The sequence below is a fragment of the Myotis davidii genome, unplaced genomic scaffold, assembly GCF_000327345.1.
Source record: "Myotis davidii unplaced genomic scaffold, ASM32734v1 scaffold424, whole genome shotgun sequence".
In the NCBI taxonomy this organism is placed as follows: domain Eukaryota; kingdom Metazoa; phylum Chordata; class Mammalia; order Chiroptera; family Vespertilionidae; genus Myotis; species Myotis davidii.
In genome coordinates this window covers 1356606-1377898 of record NW_006295827.1, presented here as the reverse complement: position 1 = coordinate 1377898, position 21293 = coordinate 1356606, and the positions used below count along the sequence as shown (strand labels likewise).

General features: G+C 45.3%; 1 protein-coding gene across 1 annotated transcript in view; it reads left to right on the top strand.

The window, feature by feature from the left end:
- Window positions 1-21293, top strand: part of WBSCR17 (Williams-Beuren syndrome chromosome region 17) — a 420861-nt gene that overhangs the window by 124483 nt on the left and 275085 nt on the right. The window lies entirely within an intron of this gene.

Genomic DNA, 21293 nt, shown 5'->3' with positions numbered 1-21293 from the left:
TCATGGTCAAATACAAATCCAGTGTTTTTTCCTGACTTGTGCTGGAAAGATGTCTGATTCTAATCTTTCTTGTTACTGCAGTAATTATGGACAATTAGCACACTGATCGGTTACTTGGAAACAATTCACATATTCTCTGGTATTAGAGGATTACTCTTTTGTTTCTTCATGGGTCAGACTATGTTGGACTTTCCTCTAAACAGGAAGCCCTTAGATTTGATGAAGAGCCACATTTCTGTGAGATTTGAACCCAAACATTTGAGATTAGCTGTAGGGTGTGGCTATAGGGTTAAGCCTCGGACTGACCTGTTGGCAAAGCCATAAACAAGACCCAGCTTAGAGGGCACAGTTCTCTTAGCATAATTAGGCTTGACCTTATGAGGCTCCCTAGATCTTATCTGGGAAGCTAATGGGCTGTGGGAGATGCAGCAAGTGCTGCCAAAACAAGTGAAACTCACAAGAACACTGTAACTATGGTGACCACTACCTTGTTTACCTCTGGCTATAAAATAAAGGCTCAGCTTGCCTCTGGATCTCTCTCTGTGGCCTCAGGCAGGCACAGAAAGATCCACCTAGACCCAGCTTATTCTCTCTGTCATTTCTTCATCCTTTCGCTGCCCTCACTTAGGCTTGTGAACCCTTGGCTGAGCTGGCTCGGCACAATTAGCCCTTGCATTTCTCTTTTTAGAAGCCTGACAATAAAACTCAGTGCATTTTTCTCTTCAGGATCAAAATAATAGCTAAACTCCTCAGGGGTAGCTGTGAGGTTTTTTTTAATTTTTATTTTTTTAAAAAACAACCACATTAAAGTTATCTGGAGACTGCCAACAAGAGTTGGCTTCTATTTCTCCACACCTGTCTCAAGGAGCACCTATGTGTACTTGGGTCCATGAACACATGAAATGAGCTTGTCCCTCAAGAATGTACAGAGCCTGAAACACCAAGTTGAAAGAATATGTACATCCCTATATTCACAGCAGCGTTATTAACAATAGCCAAGACATGGAAACAGCCCAAGTATCATTAGTAGGTGAGTGGATAAAAAAGCTGTGGTACATTTATACAAGGGAGTATTATGTGGCTGTGAAAAAGAAGAAACTCTTACCCTTTGTGGCAGCGTGGAGGGACCTGGAGAGCATTACGCTAAGTGAAATCAGCCAGTCAGAGAAAGATGAGTACCGTATGACCTCATTAACATGTGGAATCTAGTGAACAAAATAAACTGACAAACAAAACAGAAACAAATGCATAGACACATGGAACAGACGGACAGCTGTCAGAGGGGAGGGGATTAAAAGAAGATGAAGGGATTAGCCAGAGAACATATGCATAACCCATAGACACAGACAACAGTGCAGTGGCCAGAGGGAAGGGGGACGGAGGCTGGGTAGAGGTGGGCAAAAAATGGGGACATCTGTACTAGTGTCAACAATTTAAAAAAAGTAAAAAAAAAGAATATGCACAGAGTTTATCACTCTAATTTCTCTGACCATCTCTTAAACATGCTTTTCTGGCTTGAACAAATCATACCTAGTCTCTACTTCTTGGGTAGCCAGGTACTTGATGTTTCCAGGTGTTATGGGGGAAGAAACTTTACCCTCCGAGGTTCTTTTGACTGGTCTGATAAATCTACATGAGACAGATTAACAAGAGAAAATAACCAAACGGTATTGCATATGTATGCATGGGCACCCCACATACATGGAGAGTCAGAGATGCTACATACATGAGAGGTTCCAGGACAGAAAGTTAAAGTGATGCATATATGACATCCTGAGTTAGGAAGGAGGTAAGGTGCCCCGGGGCTTCTGAAGGGGAGGAAGGTCATTGTAGGACAATAAGAAGAGCAGATGTTCAGTAATTAGAAGTTTGCCCTGTGGTAGAGATGGATCACAGAAAGTTATTTCTGGTGATAAGTCTTATTCTGGGCCAGGCCCCTGATTTAAATTATTTAAGGGAGAGGTAAACTCTTGTGAGCATGCAGGATCTTGATTGCCTTTAGTACAAAATAACGCACATGCCAAAGTAGCCCATTTTGGGGGAGGTGTGTTCTGAACCCCTTCATAACCTTTATTCTTAAGAGAGTCAGCAGTACTCAAGCGCTATTCATTCATGCACTGATTCATGCGCTATTTTACCCACATTTTTGAGCATTTACAAAGTTCCAGGCATGGCTTAGGCTCTGGGAACACAAAGTTCCTGGGCTCTTGGAGCTTATTATCTGGGGGACTGACAAACAGATACCTGCATCTATGAAAGGGGGTGAGGGGGACTAGAAAGAAAAGAGAGCAGGATAGAGGATGAGAGTGGGAGAAATTGATGTCTTATTTAGCGTGACATTTGAGCAAAGATCTTAAAGTAGGAAGAAAGCCATGCAGACATCTGGGGGAAGAGGACTTTAATTAGAGGGAATAGTACTTGCACAGGACTAGGCAGGAACCTTCTTGGCCCCATTAAGGGACCATAGGATGGCCCTTATAGAGTAGAGGGAGGGCAGGCAAGAGAGGGTGGTAGGTGAGTCAGGGAGAGGGCTGAGGGTTGTGCAGGCCTTGGTCTTTCTTCCAAGCTGGACTGGCCATCGTAAGGACTTGGGTCTCCTCTGAGTGGGTGGTAAGGGATGTGAATACATGTATTTCATATATTTTTAAAACATCACTGAATTCTGTGTTGAAAATTTTGGGAAAGGAAAGCAAGGAAGATGGATGAGCAGATGGATTTTGGGAGAGAGGGTAGTGACTTGGTGGAAGGAAGTAGTCAATTTTGGAGGTATTTCAACGGAAGAGCTGACAGAGTTCCTAAGGCCTTTGTGGGAATGAGGGGAGGAGCAGATGACCAGGAGAGCCGCTGGAAGAGTGGAGCTGCCTTGTGATGAGACGGGAGGTATGTGAGGGCAGCAAGTCCGGAGCGGCCTTGGGAGCTGGGGTTTGGACATACTGAGTTTTGGGTGCCTGTTAGACACTCAGGATGAGATGCTGCTTGCAGGTTGAATGTATGTGTTTAGAGTTGAAAGGAGGAGTTTGGAATGGATAGAATAGATCATCAGTGTATCGAAGATGCTTAAAGCCATGAGACTGGCTTTATGGGCTTACAGAATGAGGGTAGCTTGAGGAGAGAAGAGGAGAGGAGAGGACTGAGGTCTGAGACTGGGGCCAGCCTTCTAAGCCAGAAAATGGGAAGGAACCACCCAAGGGGACTGAAAGGAAGCCAGTGGTAAGATGGGAGGAAAACCAGGAAAGGCTGGTCTCCTGGGATGCTGATGGAGAAGAAATGTTTCAGGTAGGAAGTGATAAAACCCCGTGATTATTCAGGACTTAAGGTAGTTTAGAAAGAGAAAAGGAGAGAGAAGAGAGAGGGTGAAGGGGAGGTGAAGAGAGGTGAGGGGAGAAAAGGGGAGCAACTCAGTCACAATTGTGGAAGGAAAGGGAGCACGGCAGGGATGAGCAGGGGGAGCCTCTGACCGTGATATGAATCTGAGAGAATCAGATTCTTAGTTGCCTTGGTTGTCTGTCGGCTGTGGGTCATGTTCATGCCCAGGAGGAGCATGGCCACAGCTCCAAAGGTGCTCACAGCTGGAGGCTGTCCACTGGCCAAGTTCTCTCCGGAAGGGAGGGTCAGGCAGCACCTGCATTGCCACCATCCCTGGAATTGTTGTTTCCTGTGAACTTTGAGGACTTAGAGAGGGAACCTGGCTGATGCTTGCCTTTCCTCACTGTTGGCTTTCGGTGCATCTTTGTCACTTGGATCTGGTTCACTAACACTCATCCACAAGCTTGCCAGCTTCCAAACTCCTGTTATTATTGTCTCCTCTTCTACACGCCCCATGCTTGTGGGCGTATATCTTAACAAATAAATTCAATTTCTCAACTGTTAGTTGGGGCGTTTGGGATAAGAACAAAATTATATGTGTGTGCGCAACTTGCCGTCTTCACCCAATGGGAAAAGACAAAGCAGAGAGGAGGAAGAGCAGTGAGGATAAAAAATACTGACTTCCATTTTGGAAGAGTCCATAATTGCATACACGGGCTTAATACTAACTTGAGTGAAAGGGGATGGATGAGGGATTCATTGATGTACAAATGGAAACTGAAAGTAAGGGGGGGGGGGTCTGACAACATAGGCTTGGGCATTGGTTCTCTCCCTTTAAAGTTTGAATAACCTTTGGAAAATTATCTAATGATCCTGTGTTTGATTACATTCAGTCAATGGGCAAACCAGTGAAATTGGAGAGGGTTTGGATCAGTATTATCACATGAATGTTTTTATTAAGAAATTAGAGGCCTGGTGCATGAAAATTCATGCACTGGAGGGGAGGGGTTCCTCAGCCCAGCCTGCTCACAGTCCGGGAGTCCTTAGGGGCAGGAGGTGACCTGGCCATCAGGGGAAGGTGACGCCCCCATCTCACCTCTGCTGCTGCCACTGCCGGCAGTGCAAGCCTCAGCCGGCCCTGGTTACCTGAGCCTCGGGTCGCTCTGGGTGGCTGGGCAGCCACCATCCGAGGCTTGCCTGGGTGGCTGGGGAGCTGAGGGCAGGTCCAGCCGCATTGTGGGCCTGCAACCGCCCTGCCCCCGCAGGCAGGGCTGAAAGGACTGGGGGACTCTGGCGGAGCTGAGGGGACTGGGCACTGCCATCTTGTGGCTGTGGGCACCACCATCTTTGTGACAGTGTGATGGTCAATTTGCATATTCCATCTTTATTAGATAGGATGTTCCAAGGGCATCTTTCTTGGGCCATGTCAAGGTCTGATCAACTGGAAATCACTTAGTTTGCAGGGCTCTCAAGATGCAAATGACCTATGTTCGCCAACCTATGCCAAGGGGATACTTGCAGTTTGGAGAGCTTGGGTTTGTGCTTTTTATCCCAGTGTTTTTGTTGGAAAATGATCTGCTAAGTGAGCGTCCATTACTAGTTTTACCTAAAGGTTCAGTATTTTCCTTAGAATTCCAGTCTTTCCCCTCTTTGGGTGCTATGGGCTGAATTGTGTCCTCCTAAAAATTCATATGTTGAAGGTCCCTCAGTACCTCAGAATGTGACTGTATTTGGTTATATAGGGTCTTTAAAGAACTAATTAACACATTGCATAGCACATAGAAATCTCTAAGACATACGCCAGGGACCTCATGTTTTTGGGCAAACTGCACGTTATTTAAATCATCGTAATGCACTTTAGGTGTTGTTTTTCAATAATTATAAAATTTTTATTTACAAAACAATTAAACAATTAACGTTCCTAGTACTTTTTTAACATATGGTACTGCGTAAAACATTTTCCTCTATGAAGAGGGACCAAACAAAAATTACATAAGTATCTAGATTCGCTCCTTTTTCCATGGGCGTGAAAAACGAGAACACTCGTGAGCGGTCCTTAACAGATGGCGCTCGAAACACGAGAAAACTCCTGAGCGGTACGAAATGTGTTAAGTTAAAATGAGGTTGCTAGGATAAACCCTAATCCAATATCATCGGTGCCCTTATAAGTAGAGATTAGGACAGACACACACAGGGAAGACCAATGGAGACCCAGGGAGAAGACTGCCATCTAGAGGCCAAGGAGAGAGGCCTCTGAAGGAATTCGCCCTGCCCACACCTTGATCTTGGACGTCAGCCTCCAAAACTGTGAGACAATAGATTTCTGTTGTTTATGCCGCCCAGTCTGCCGTGTGTTGTATGGCAGCCCAAGCTGACTAATACATCGTGGAAACAAAAAGAACAGGGTTGGGATAGAGGCAGATGTGGCTGTATATCTAAGTGAATGGATATAAAAAATTAAATACCTTCACTCCCAACTCTATTATTTTTCTTCTATCTAACGTAATCTGATTAGGAGCAAAAAGATTTTGAGTGCATTTACATTTTTCTAGTTTACTGGGAGGGGTTTATTATTTATTTTTTCACACTCCTGCTTCCAGGACCTGTAAATTAGTAAATGATAATATAACACTTTATGTATTAACAAATCTTTACCCTACAGCTTTCTTCCTGGGGCAACCCTCCTTAAGTTGGAGATCAAATTCGGCTTCAGGCTAAAGCAACAAGATTTATTTTTTCTCTCTTTGACCCACTGGCAAGAATAAATTTTCTTTTCTCATGGGGTGGCAGGCTGTCCTGGAAGTTCATGGAAGGAGTGAAATTGTTAGCCGTTGTTAAAATCTGGCCCTATCTCTTTTGCAGAGACTGTGCCTTTGACATGCCTTTATGTTTAAAGAGGAAATCTGTCAACTTCTCCTCACAGTGCCAGTATTTTTGGTAAATGTCCCCAAATTAGCTAGGGCAGGGCCCCTCTCTCGGATGCTGTCCTCAGAGGTCTGCATGGGGTCAGTGGTCAAGGACACAGCAGGCTGGGTATCTGGGGTGTCGGGCTTTGGCCACGCAGCCTGTGAATTTGTATGTTTCAACTCACATTTTGGATTTCAGGAGAGATCATAGTTACTAACTCCGCTGACTGGCCACAGAATACTGCTCCAGACGTGGCCTGATTCATTCTGCCACTCTTTTAAAAAATCCCAGATTCCCCAGAAGGCATTGGGCATTATAAGTAGGAGGGTACCATGATTTGATTTATGCTTTAAAAAATTATTGATTGTGGTAAAATCTCCATAACATAAAATTTACCGTCTTAACCATTTTTAGTTACATTAAGTACATACACCTTGTTGTGCAGTCAATCTCCAGAACTTTCTTATCTTCCCAAACTGAAACCCTGAACCCATTAAACCATGACACGCTCTCCCCTCCCACGAGCCCCTGCCAACCACCATCCTACTCGCTGTCTCTATGTACTGGACTACTCTAGGTACGTCATATGAAAGGAATCTATAGTATTTGTCTTTTTGTGACTGGCTTATTTCACTTAGCATAATGTCCTCAAGGTTCATTTATGTTGCAGCATATGTCAGAATTTTCTTCCTTTTTAAGGCTGGATAATATTCCACTGTATGTATATACTGCATTTTGTTTACCTGCTCATCTGTTGAGAGTTGGTAGATACTTGAGCTGCTCCCACCTTCTGACTATTGTGAATAAGGCTGCTATGAATAGGCTCTTTGAGACCCTGCTCTCAATTCTTCTGGATCTATAGCTAGACATGGGATTGCTGGGTCATAATGGTAATTCTATTTTTAACGTTTTGAGGAACTGCCATACTGCTGTCCATAGCATCTGCACCATTTCACATCCCCAGGAGCAGTGGACAGGGTTCCGGTGCCTCCATGTAATATCTTCTGTTTCTTTGACACAGCCTTCCTGATGGGTAAGGGGTGGTATCTCATTTTAGTTTGCCGCAGTTTCGAATGCCTGCTGCCTGTGTGTTAATATGTTTTCAGGATCTAGTGCACAGAGACAATAAGACCCAGTTTCTGCCATGAGAAAGGACTCTCATGGTCTGCTGGAGGAGAGAGGCATCCAAACAGACCATTATAATACTGCATGACAGGTGTCGGGATAGAGACAGGTCTTAGGAGAGCACGGAGTGGATGCAATCAAGGAAGACTTCCCTAAGATGGGGATACTTGTTAAGTCACTCTAAAGCTATTTAGTAGAAAAACCCAGAAAGTGGGAAACTAATTCTAAACTCCATGTGGTTGATGGGTTTGGATTAGAGCAATATTTTTGGAATAGAAGGATGTTTGAAGCATTTTTCCCTTTTGGTGTGTGTGTCTCTCTGGTACTGAGAGATTGTCAAGGTTACTTACATCCCAATTTGTGGTTATCAGAAAGAGGCCAAACTGAGAGCTTTGGGGAGAAAATGTAGGCAGCAGGTAAGTAGGGGAGATGTGCCCATTGGGCCTGATCTGGTGACGTGTGTTTGCCACTTCATTCATTCCGGGCAAGAAGGCTCTGGGTCAGGGGAAGGATTGTCACACAAGGCAAGGTGCAATGACAAGATGGCAAATATGGGCAGAGAAGCAAAGCATATAAAGGCCTGCTATTTAGGAATGGTGCTTTTCTTGTCGTGGTGACTCACACTTGCGAAGCCTTTGAGGATATATGCAGAGGAAGAGGGAAGGATGGAATTGCAGCTTGGAGGTGGGCATTCTGGCTCCCAGGCCGGGGACTGAGGCAGGGTATGATCTCACCCGTTTCTCAGGGCCGTCCTGACACTTGGCTGCTCGCTTTCCATTGCGTTCCTCTGCATTGCCTCTTACAGAGCTGGGTTCTAAAGAGGCAGTGGGTCTGATGTCACAAGATCTATATGTCACTCTGAGGGGGGGGGGGGAGAGAAAGGGGGGGGGAAATTTAACTGAAGTTCTGTATGAAATCTCTCCCCCCCCCCATGTTTGATTTAGTACTTTTATATTTAGCAGACATTCCTTGTAAGGCCCCTCGAAGCTTGTCTGTGTCTCAGAGTAGATCAAGAGCCCCTCCATATCCCAGCACCTAGTGCCAGGCCCTTGGCAGGAGGTTGGTAACCATGGGCACATGGATGACTGTTGAGAGTACAGCAATGGCCACGTCCGCTCTGCTCCTGGAGGAACCTTCCTGTTCTCTTTTAAGGTATTAAGTAACTGCCCCCCCCCCCCCACACACACACATACACACACTCTCTTAGCTTACTTCCTTTTGACAGCTGCCGTCACCTTCTGATGGGCTTTTCTCCCTTCAGTGTTATTTTCCCGACTTTAATCAGACTCATCTTTGTATCATGTAATATAGACCGGGCCATTTCTCTTTCCTACTCAGTACATTTTATGGTTTGCTGGGACCCAGCGCCCAAAACCCATGACCCTTTGCGATCTGATTCCTGTATATCTCTCCGGCCTTGCCACCCTTCTCCCCACCCCTTCGCTGTCTCATTCTGCCTTGAATTTGCCCCTCCCTTCTGTGATTTGAGGTAGATGCCTTTCCTTCCCTTGGGGATGTGCTGCTTCCTCCTCTCTTCGGCCTGGCACACGCCTACTCGTCCTGCACAATGAAATCCAAGTGCCGCTGCCGCCTCCTTAGGGAAGCTGTGTTCCCCTGGAGGAGAGAAGGCGGTGCCTTCATCTGCGGTCCCATAGCCTATGGACAGGCCTTCCTGTGTCCTTTACCCCATAAATCCACACAAAATTATTCATATTTACTTACGTATTAATTTTAAAAATGATTGGAGGCAAAATAAAAATTATGCACTGCAGAATTATCCTGATGGGTATAGAATGTCCAATTATAATGAGAATAGTTATGTTCAGAAATTCATGACAAAGGGTAGAGGGAGGGGAGGATGAAGCTGGGGTCACGTGACTGAATGCCTATGCTGTAAAGGTCAGTTCATTTGCTAGAAATGGAGCCCAGATCTGCATTTCTGCTCTCTACCAGCCAACACCAAGGCAGAAGTATCGTCCGTGTGGTTCACCGTGTCAGGGGGATAAAGCCAGTCAGAAGCAGCACAGCTATGCCTAGTGCTGAAGCACTGAAGAGATTTCCATTAAGTTGTTATAAAAGACACCCCGAACCTCACTGTGTCTGCAATGGCATAGGAGGTCAATACAACCTCACATTTTATGTCCCTGATTGCATTTGTTTGCAAATAACAGAATACCTAGCAGTGTCTGAAACCATGAAGACATTTACTTTTTAACAAGAATTCTTGGGGTCCCAGGCTCGTTCATAACTCTAAAGCAGGGGTGGGGAACCTTTTTTCTGCCAAGGGCCATTTGGATATTTATAACATCATTTGCAGGCCATACAAAATTATCAACATAAAAATCAGCCTGCTATATTTGGTCAAACGTTTAATTACACACCCGTAATGCCTTGGCAGGACCAGACCAAATGATTTCATGGGCCTTAAATGGCCCTCATGCCGGCCATTCCCAACCCTGCTGTACAGCATCAGGAGAGTGGCTCTCTTTCTTATCACTTGCAACTCTTTCCTCGTGGCTCATCCAAATGTTATGTCCTGACACCGGCATCCCAAGCAGGGCAGATAGAAAAAGGGCTTTCCTTTTTATCAGGGACCAACAGCCTTTCTAGAACCTCTTTAGAAGACTTCCCTTTATGTGGGCCAGAGCAAGGTCCTGGGACCTGTAGCAGCAAGAGGGCTGGTGAGGTGTTGAGCAAACGGGTGTGGCTGGCCTAGGCCAGCCACAGATATCCTGGAGCTGGACAAAATGCCACATGGCCCATGTTTTGTTAGCAAGGATGAAGGTGGGAGAAGAAGAGAAAGGGCTCTTGGGAAGGCAGCTAAATCAGCCACTGTAGGATTCTAACACACTGGCCCAGTCAACTCTATTCTACAGGGGTCAAAACCAGCATGCCGCTCACTAAACTAGATGTATTCCCAGAATAACTCTCAAGTCTTGAAAGGAATGGCTGCTCTGTATTTCATTTCAAGAAGCCTCTATGGATATTGTTTCTTTCCCACTGACCTCGCCTATAACCTGAGCAGTAGGGAACTTGAAAATTAAGCTTCCTGGTAATAAGTTACTATTTGGCCAGTTCACCCTGTGCTTTGTCCCTCCACAAGGATGGGGATAAATGACCATGTCTTCTCAGCAAAGATGCTTGGCTCCTAGACACGTGTAGGGTAGCTCCTGGAGGAATGGCATACTCTAGGGTTAGCAAAGACTCCTTCGGTTCAGGCCTTCTGGGTAAGCCATGCTGGGGTGGGATCGCTGGTGATCCAAACAAATGAGGAAGCTTCTATGGTTGGAGATCGTGTGAGGGTCAAGCACCTCCATAGGGAGTGAGCCAAGGGTGCAGTTATTGAAGCGGGTGGGAGACCCTGTCAGACAGGTTGTGCAGCAATAAATAAGGTCTTGTGTAGGGGAGATGCTCCCTTTAATTGGTTCCTACCTGGCAAAGCAATGGAACATATGCTATTGAATAGTACTGAAAACCACTAATCCCAGGTATTGCAATTATGACCTGAGCTCTGAAAATAGATGTAATCAGGGATGCAAACCCCATAGAAAATATATGTGTTCTTTTGGGAGTTGGGAGATAGACTAGATATTGTAGAAACCCAATCTCTGCCTCTCCCCTAAACCCCAAGGAGTTCCCTAGAGAAAAATGGTCTCCACCTCTGGCCTAGGCTCCCCCACTTCTCCTTCTTCTCCATGTCAAAATATCTTCCCAGAATTCACCCAGGAAGGGAGGAAAGGGAGGGGTCAATTCAGAAATAAGTTCCAGAGGACAGCAGGTTGATGAAAGCTTCTCTCTTTGCCAGTGGTCTCCATTCCCCACTTTTCTGTGTTTCAACGGCTTTGGGCCTAGTTTGTCCCAAATCCAATATCTAATAATATCAATTTTCAAACAATGCATTCTTCATAGAAGAACTGGAAAGCTGCTGTGTTTCTTGACTCCCCAGTCTGGTAGCTCAGTTGTGTTTTCCTGGAGAGTGTCACCTGGGAGGTCCCTAGGGCCATCTGAAGCAGTGTGCTTCCAGAGCCTGGCCGATGAGGGGCATTAGGCGGGTGGGGTGAGGGGGAGGAGGCCTCCTGTGTCCCTGGGGTGAGTGTAGCAGCCTCCCCATCCTCCTCTCCCACCACCATGTTGGCCAGTATAGAAACAAAGGCTCAATCATACAACAGGAAAAGATGACTATAAAGGTTGTGTCCTACAAGGAGGACAGAAGTTAAAATAGTTCTGAAAGCAAGAAAGTCAAAAGAAAAAAAGTGAAAACAGGAAAATAAAAATGTTTATTGGAAATAAACCATGAAGACAAAATAATCAAGAGTTTTGATAAAGGAGAAAGCTAAAACAGCATTAAATTAAAAAAATACAAAATAAACAGGATAATATTTAATGCTAGTGTTAAAAATATGTTGGTTAGATAATATTTTGAAAGAGTAAAATAGAGTTTTTAACAATAAACATTTAAGCTTAAGGAAAACCAATGGTTGAAGGAGAAAGAATTTATTTTTTTAATTTTATTTATTTATTTATTTTTTAGAGTAAAGTATGAATAACACAAAATCGAAAATGCTGAGAGGGATCATGGCTCATGCTTCTCTTTCCTTCAGAGCACAGATTGAAAACTTGTGGTCTAGGACAATGTCTGGATTTTATAAATGAGGAAACTCACATCCAGGGCAGAGGAGAAATTAATCAGAGCAGCACAACCTGTCATGTAGAGCTATGAGGAGGACACAGTTGGGAGCGCCTTCCCTTAGCTCATGGTAATTCCTGAGATAGGCGAGAGAAGGAGCAGGAGTGTTTGTGTTTAAGGACCCTGCCGTTGCTCACCACTTCCTGCGTGAGAGAAGCATAAGATGCAAAAGAAGGACCTTGAGGACACTGAGGGGGCAGAGAGGATTGCCTACAATATTGCTCACCTTCTCACACCAACTGTCCCTTTGTCTGCTTCCACCAGTCTTTTCATCATTGACCTACTGACCTAGATCAAAACCTTGACATTCACCTAAGCCTCCTTGTCACCACTACTAAAAAACCCTAGAAAACTAGCAGGATAGTCTGTGATCGTATATTGTTTCGCTAGGCTGCCATCAAAAAATGCCACAGACTGGATGGATTATAGGACAAGTTTTTTCTCACAGTTTGGGAGGCTGGGAGCTCAGGATCAAGGTGTTGGCAAGGTTGTTTCTTTCACAGGCTTCTCTCCTTGGCTTATAGATGGCTGTCCTCTTCACCTGGTCTTTCTGTGTCATCCCTAGTGTCTCTGCCTCTTCTTATAGGACACCAGGTCATGTTAGGGCCCACCATAAGAGCCTCATTTAGACTCAGTCACCTCTTTAGAGACCTTATCTTTAAAAAAGGTACATTCTGAGGTAACCCAGAGTTGGGACTTCAACATGTAACAGTATGCAACAGGGCATATTACATGCTATACACCTCACTGGTTATACTTTAATTAATTAATTTAAGTAATTAATTTAAATGGATTAGTTGCATAATGTCCGTCCTCCCCTTTCGGCTGTAAGACTGAGGGGGCCAGGAATTGTGTTTGATTTATTTGTGGCTAAATCTCTAGACCTGGGGCATACGTGTACCCAATAAATTTACAGCTGTTAGGGCATGAATGACTCTTTTCCTTTTCTATTCCATTTGTTGCACCCTTGTCACATGGCTTCTGGGTCCCCTCCTTCCTAGCTGTGCTCACTGGAGGAGTGCACGTGGGTGGGCTTGGTGGGTGAGAACTTCCTCGGAGAGCTATGAAATCCCAACTCAGGGTTCATGTTGGGGAGAGCCCCAGACTTTCCACTTGTTGAACTAGGAGCAGCGTTTCTTAGCATCCTTGGATATTATGAACATGCATACATTATTCTGAGCCCATACTGATCTCCCAGTTTCTTGAGTCACTGCAAAAATCATTCCCAGGAGTCTTTATTCTCACCCCTAAGCAGTGTGGGTGCCTCTCAGCTCCCTGTCCAGACCGTAGACTACAGAAGGGCAAGGCCACATCCTCAGGGTGCCTTTTCCTTCCAGGTGTCTGAGTGTTTGGAATGATACCCTTTCAGTGGGTTGACATTTGAAAGAGTAAATGAAACAGGGTAGTAACTGAGGAGCAAAGGTTCTCCTGCACGTGGCCAGCTGTCCCGTGCAGCAAAGACACAGAAGCAAGCCATAGTGCTTGCTTGTTTCTCTTTAGGAAAGAGCCATTATCAAGAATGAGAGAGCCCTCAGAGCAAAATCTTCAATGCATATTCTGTAAAGGAGACGTTTTGACCTTAAAACGTGGGGAGCCATAGCTCAGTAAAAGCTAATTAGAGCACAGAGCAAGCTAGTCTGGGGAGATGTATATGGACTCGGAGTTTCTCTCTATCAAGGCAGTTTGCATAACAATGATTACATATTGGGTTTGAGGCCATTATTGCTCACTGGAATCCCTCCAGAGGAACTATCCTGGTGTATGCCGAGCCCCCTCAGAAACCTGGTTCTGAAAGGAAATTAAATGTGAAGGGTTGAGTTGCTGCCATTGTTAGCCTTGGGAAGGGATTAAAGGGGACGGTTTGTCATGCGAGATGTCAGGAAAATTCAGGAGGAGCTCACTTGGTTGTCTGCTGGAAAAGAATCTGTCCCTAATGGATTCGGATAAAGAGTATTTAATTTTGGTTCACTATTAGCCATTATGAGCAGGGGGAGGCAGACCTTCATTTTTATGAGGGCAGTGAATTTTTCTACCTCTGTAAAATAAAAGAAAACATAACAAATATTTTTAGTCTGTAGTTTATTCCCCTGCAGACAATGGAATGGAAAAGTTATCGTGGTTAATTATTCCTGAAGAACAGAAAATTGTGTGTGTGTGTGTGTGTGTGTGTGTGTGTGTGTGTGTGTGTAACCATGACACAGAACTGCTTCTAATTTGTTTGGAAATAGTAACTGAATTGGACAGGATAAATATGGCAATTAGGGAATTGTGCAGAGGAAAAGAAATAGAATGAAGTAGAACTAAGATGGATGGATGGATGGATGGATGGGTGGGTGGATAGATAGAAGGATGGATAAATAGGAAGATTGTATGATTCATATACATGCAATTATATAATACTTTGTTGTTGTTTTTGTCTTGTGTCTCTAACTTAAGTTATCAAGGTTTATCCATATTGTAGCATGTATCAGTACTTCATTCCTTTCTATGACTGGATAATACTCTATTGTATGGGTGTGCCACATTTTGCTTATCTATTCAACAGCTGATGGACCTGTCGGTTGTTTCTAGTTTTTGCCTATTATGAGTAATTCTGCTATGAACACCTGTGTACAAGTGTTTATGTGGACATATGTTCTCATCCCCCTGTGGATCTATGTCTAGGAGTGATATTGTTGGGTCATGTAAGCTTTTGAGGAATTGCTAAACTGTTTTCTGAAATGGCTGCACCATTTTACACCCCTAATGGCAATGGACAAGAGCATCTTCACTATTGGGCCCCTACTGTTTGCCAAGCACTGTGCTGTCCTCTTGGTGCGTGTTGTGACGTATGAGTTTATGGTCATTATTCTACCTTAATAGGATAAGAAATGGAGACTCTGAGAGTTTAAGATGTGTATGTGTGTGAGAGAGAAAGAGAGACATTACTGAGGTTTTTGTTATATGGCCAACTGTGGGACCTTACCTAAGACTGGAACCCTGAGATCCTGCCCCAGGGGATGGTGGACACAGTGTAAATGGAGGCTGGAGGCCTGTGACACAGCAGAGCATTGGGGAAACCAGCCCAGCACCAAGTCATGCAACAGACTAGCCCTGGGCAGGAGTCTGTGTCCCGTGCAGCAAAGGGAACTGTAGAGTAACCAGCCTTCCCACTGTGTCTGCAACCAGAGCTGAAGCCGAGAGAAGTTAACAGCTTCACAGGCCGCCGGGGGCCCAGGAGGGTGCCACAGGTCGGAACCAGAGAGAGAACAGGTGGGCTGGGCCGAGTCCCTGACTGTGGTCACTGGATCCCCATCAGGTGGTAGTGGCTGGACAATCCCTAAGGCCACCTGTACAGTCTGCCGTACCCACCCACACCTGCCCCAGATCAGGAACTGGACTAGTATTGATCCATGACTTAGTTTTGTCACTTCTCATTATTCTTCTCATAATTAGTGACTTTGGCTTTGATTATTATTGTTGCTGTTATTTTTGCACAACGAGGGACATAAGTAAATACATCCCAAGTTAAAATGCTCCTTCAGGCCAAGTTAAATAAATACCGTGTAACCTAGCCACCTCCTGCTGACCCTGCAGAGGGAGAAAGGCTGGCGGTGCCACCCACTCCGGCACACCTGGACAGGTGTGCTTGTCTCACACCTCCTGAGTGTTCTGGCCCTGGCCTGGGGTTGACAGGCTCTTTGGAAATGGAAACTGGCATTTTAGTGTCGGGGCCTCTTCAGATGCACATGTTCCATAGTTCATTAACCCGAAGAGGCTTCCAGATGTTCTCAAAGCAAGAACAATAAATTCAGGGTGTTTTTCATAGATTATTTCCACAAACTCTGGTCGTAAAGGCATTTTCTGAGAGGTGGAGAGTAACTGGGGCATGGCCGTGTGTGTGGTTTCTCTTGCTGTATTATACCCACTTTCATCTCTCTTTAGGGAACTATCCAAACGGTTCCGCTCATTCACCTGCATAAACCTGCAGCTGCCAGGTTGAGCCGGGCAGGTCTGTTAACCACGGTCGGAGACAGTGTATGTGTCTCCAAGGAATACTTACCTCTCCTGTGCCTGCTGTTTGTCTCGTCCGGGAACTTCAGCAAGAGAAACCAAGCACATGGGATATTGAGGAGCATGTGAGGAGAACTGGGAAGAGTGGAGATGGAGAAATCTGTTCTGGCTGGATGGTGCCTGGGGGTCGTGGGGACATGATAGCTGTGAGCAAGTCAGCTTTCCCTATGTGCTCACAGGCAGAATTCTGACCAGTGTGCAGAAGACGCAATGATGAGGCTGATATCGGCTCTATTTAGAGACCGTGTAAAACAGGCCTCATGTAGTGGCTGTTTGGGGCTCAGGCGTGGGTTGGTGCCTCTGGAAGTGTTTATTCTGAGGCTGGATAGGTCCTGGTCACAGCCTGGAGGCTACGTCCTGCAATACATGGGGGACTGGAGGGGCCCTTAATGATGTGAGAGTCTGGGTTTTTGGGTATTTGGTCCTTTCATATTTGTTCAGGGTAGGTGGGGGGAGCTATTTCGTATCTGCTGAATTGACCACATTTTTAAGAAGTTGGATTTTATCACTTGTACATCTAGGGGATAAATCTTAAGCTAATGTCTGTGTGCTCTCTGGGCCCACACAGATAAGGAAGACCTTTGCCTCTTCCTTCCCTTCTTCTGGTTCATTGGGATGCCCAGGGCTCTGAGGTTTGAGTCAGGTGTTGAGACCTCACAATTGCCCACTGCATGAGTCACACAGAACCAGAAAACCTCCGTAACGAACACCTTTGGGAATCTACTGATTCCTGGCACAGTCATGCTATTCCACATTTTTCATTTACTGATGGCTGGGCTTTCTTGCTGTGTCCTCATTCTGTCACACATTCTCACACTGGAGCTGCCAAGAGTGAACATGGAATCAGAGCTGCAGGGGTCTCAGACACTCATCAGTCCTTGTCCCCGTTTGACACCTGTGAACTCGGTGGCAGGCATTCTCTGAGGCCATTGGCCGACTGGGACAGAGTAGGCCCTGGGAACTACAGAACTATATCTTGCCTAGGCCAAGCCTGACTTATGTATTTTTTTTCTGTCAGGGTCTCTAGAATAGAAGCAGATTCACATTTATTGCTCTGTTTACACAGATTCCTTGGAAGCATTGCCCGTACCTGCTGCTTCATTTCCTCTATTTATGCATTCGTTGGTTGATTCTTGTAGGTGCCTTGACTGGGGATTAAACCTGCAGCCTTGGTGTACTGGGGCAACGCGCCAACCAACTGAGCTACTCAGCTAGGGCCTATCACCTCTTTTCTCTTGAACCTACTTTGGTTCCCTGACATTCATCCCACAAAATTCACTGATGCCAAGCCCTGGCCTGTGTTTCTCAGTGGTTAGAGCATTGGCCCACACATCAATGTGTCACAGGTTCAATTCCTGGTCAAAGGTTCGTACCTGGGTTATAGGTTTGCCCCCTAGCCCTTGTTGAGACAAGTGTGGGAGGAAACCAATCAATATGTCTCTCTCACATGGATGTTTCTCAATGGAAAAAATATCCTCGGGTGATATTTTTCACTATGCCTCAACCTTACTAAGTCCAAGGGGCAGGTCTTGGACTCTGCCATTTCCATCTATATTCCTCTCAGTTTTCTTTTCTTGGCTCCTTTCCTTCTGGCCCCCCTTCTTGTTGGGGTGCCCAGGCCTCAATGTTCAGGCTTCCTTTTCCTCTGTGTATCTCTGTTGCCTAGGTGACTCCTCAAGAAATATGTTTGTAAATTCCTTTAGACACTGGTGAATTCCAATTTATATATCCAAGCCTGACCTCGTCCCACATGATGTGCTTGACATATCCATTTGGATGTCTCATGGGCATCTTCAATTTAATTGTCCCAACCAGACTCTTGGTTCTGTGTCACACCTGCTTGTATTCGAAATCTTTTCCTCTCTCATTTCTCCATCTTAACAAATGGCATCAGTGGCCAACATTCTTCATTGTTCAGCTCAAACTTGTAAAAGGAGGCTATTCTTGAAACTCCTCTTCCTCTCATGTGTCTTCAGATGAGCTGATCTGGGCTGAGCTTAGCTGGGCTTGGTGCTGAGCTGCGGGTTGGCTCCAGCTGTGTCTCTCATCCTCATTGGACCAGTGGGCCACCCAAAGCAGGTTGTCATGATGGTGCTAGGATGGCAAGGCCTAGACCAATGGTGCAAGCACATTTCAAGCGTCTGCTCACGTCATGGCCACTAGCATCTTGTTAGCCAAAGCCAATCTCCTGGCCAAGCCCGAAGTGAAGGGTGGGAAGGAACACTGCCCACAAAATGGTCAGGACCAGCATCCATTGAGTGGGAATGTGTACTCTTTCTAGGGATGTGGAGGCAGAAAGTATATATTTACTGAACAGAAATCTCATGTAGCCCCTTGGAGAAGAGCTTAAAGCAGGAAATTTACCTATAAATAATGGGATCTTGTCAACAGGGAGTTTGGGGAGGATCTGGATATTTGTTTTTTAGATGTTTGGAGCTTCTGAATAGCTCTTTGAGAGCAGGTATTTTATTGTTTCCAGTCTCTAATAAGTAATTAGGGATGGTCATGGGGCATGATGGTGTGTGTGTGTATGGAAAGAAGGTGGTATTGAGGATTTGGGGGCTAAAAGGGAGGTATCAACATTTTCCGACAATGGTTCATTTTTGTTTTTTCTTACTCTTTCTTATCTCGCTTCTGCTTTCATAATTTACCCTCTACGACATGACCTGCTTGTTGTCACTCTAAATCTGCAGGTCATGTGATATTAAAAATTATATGCTTTTTGCAGAATTTGGTGAAGGTTAGTGTTGCCTCTCTCCCTCCTCTTTAACCCCTCTCATTAACCAACCCCTCCATTAGGCATAAAATCCTAGAAGGAGGGTTTGGGGCATGAGAAGGGCGGAGTGGAAATTTCCTCTGAAAGCTGCTGGGCCCGGCGGGTGCTGAGAGGATGTGGCCGTGGCTGGTCTGCAGTGTCTGGCACATTCCCTAGGTCGTGGCAGGGGTTTCCTTCCATTCAGCACATTTCCCACCTGGCTCTAGGTCAGCTTTTAACCCGTGTGTGGTTTTATAAATGATGCGGGGCTAAATGACACAATTAACCTGTGCAGCCGGCATCGCTCATCCGTCTGCTCCAAGCCACCCTGATAATTGCCAAACTCTTTGTTTTATTAGAAATACTCTTCTCACCCCCATTCTCAGGTGTATGCATCAACCAGAACGGGGCCAGGCTGGGGCTCTGTGTTGATCACGGCTGCACAGGGGTGTGTGTGCCAGTGTTATTTTGACCCTGAGAGTGGCCTTTTTGACCTTCTGTGTCACAGAGGCATGAAATCTAAGAGAGCATTTTCTGAAGCCACATGCTTGGCGACCTGATATACCGACCCAGGTTCTAAATCCACCTCTGACAACCTTTAGTGACCTTAGGAACATTCTTTTTCTTTGTTGGGCCTCCTTTTCGCCTCTACTAAAGGTGGCTGGGGCTACTATGAGAAGCAAATTAAAAAACCTTTGTAGAAAAACTCCAGGAAGTATAACATTAATAATATAAGGCATGTCATTTTGAATAAATCTGCAATTTGAGAATTTATGGACAGTTTGTTCCAAAGGCATTTCAAGCACATAACAATGATTCATATCTCTGGGAACTGCAAATGCTGCATGAACAGTTTGGTTAATGGGCAAAAGGGTACTTTCAGTATTTTTGGCTCCGGGGGGAGCACACATTCAGAGATCATTAGTCATCATGTTGTCTTCTAGGACAGAATTCTACAGTGAATGACCATGTGTTATGAACTAAATGCGTGTGTTCCCCCCGCAAATTCACATGTTGCAGCCCTACTCACCATTGTGATAGTATTAGGAGGTGGGAGCCTTTGGGAGGTGATTAGGTTTGGATGAGGCCACCAGGATGGGGCCCATGATGGGATTAGTGCCCTCATAAAAGGAGGAAGAGACACCAAAACTTGCTCTCTCTCTACCATGTGAGGACACAGTTAGAAGGCAGCTGTCTACAACTCAGGAGGAGGGCCCTCACCAAGAATCAAATCTGCCAGCTCCTTGTTTTTGGACTTCCCAGCCTCCAGAACTGTGAGAAATAGAAGTCTGTTGTTTAAACCACTATATCTGTGGTATTTTGTTATTAAAGCCTAAGAGACTAAGACATGATAGAACATTTAAAAACATGATCATATAAAGATAGTTGAAAGAACAGATATGTCTAGCCTGGAAATAAGAAGATGTGAGGAAAAGGTCATGATAATGTCTTATAAAAATTTAAAATTATATGAAAATGTAATTATATGCACGATAGATATAGACAAGAGCAGTAAGATTGCTGTGTAAAAGAAACTGAACAATACATTTTTGAAATTTTATCTATGTGAGCTGTAAATCAGGAATGCGCTGCTCTGCAAGGTGGTGAGGAGGAATACAGCACAAGCTGGGTGGCCCTCTCTCTGGAGTTCCAGCCTTGGATCCCAGAGGCCCAGCCAGCTGACCTCTTCTTTCTTCCAGCCCAGGATCCTAAGCTGGACCCAGGTGTACTGTTGGTCTTAGACTTAGGGAACACTTTACTCTGTTCTCTTTCACCCAGTGGAATTCTGATGGCTTCATTCAGAGTATTAAGACTAACATGACCTTTGGACATCACGTCTGGAAACACTGAGACTAGAAGGACAGAGAATGTCAAAATCATCCTAATGTAGATGTCAACAAATGTCAAGATCGTGTGCTAATATACGAAATGGAGAATCAATAAGGATTCGACCTGAGTTCATGAAGCAACGCTTTATCCATCTTGGATGTCTCTAGGAGATTTCTGTGTCAACACGGGAACATGGTAATATATTTGGCCGTCCCAGCTAGCAATACACTCATTCATTGATTTTTTTTTCCATTTATTCACTCACTTTGCTCATTTGGCCATTCATTCATGATACAACATGTATGAGGTGCTTACTATGTGCCAGAGCACATATAAAACACAAAGATGTCTTCCTGTTCGCAGAGGCCTGAGCTCCTGGGAGTGAGCAGCCTGTGAGCGATGCTGAGGCTGAGACTTCCACCCGGGAGCAGCACCTGACTCTCTGGGTAGGGTCATGTGCAGAGGGGTTTGCAGGGTTGTGGCGAGTACAAAGGATGGCTGGCAGCTGCACCGAGGGCAGTGGCTTGAGAAGCATCAGAAGGGAGTGGGGTCTCTAAAGCAGAGGGTGCTGCAGAGGGAGAGGTGGAGGGCGAGGCTGGGCCAGGAGTCAACTAATGAGCAACTTTGCAT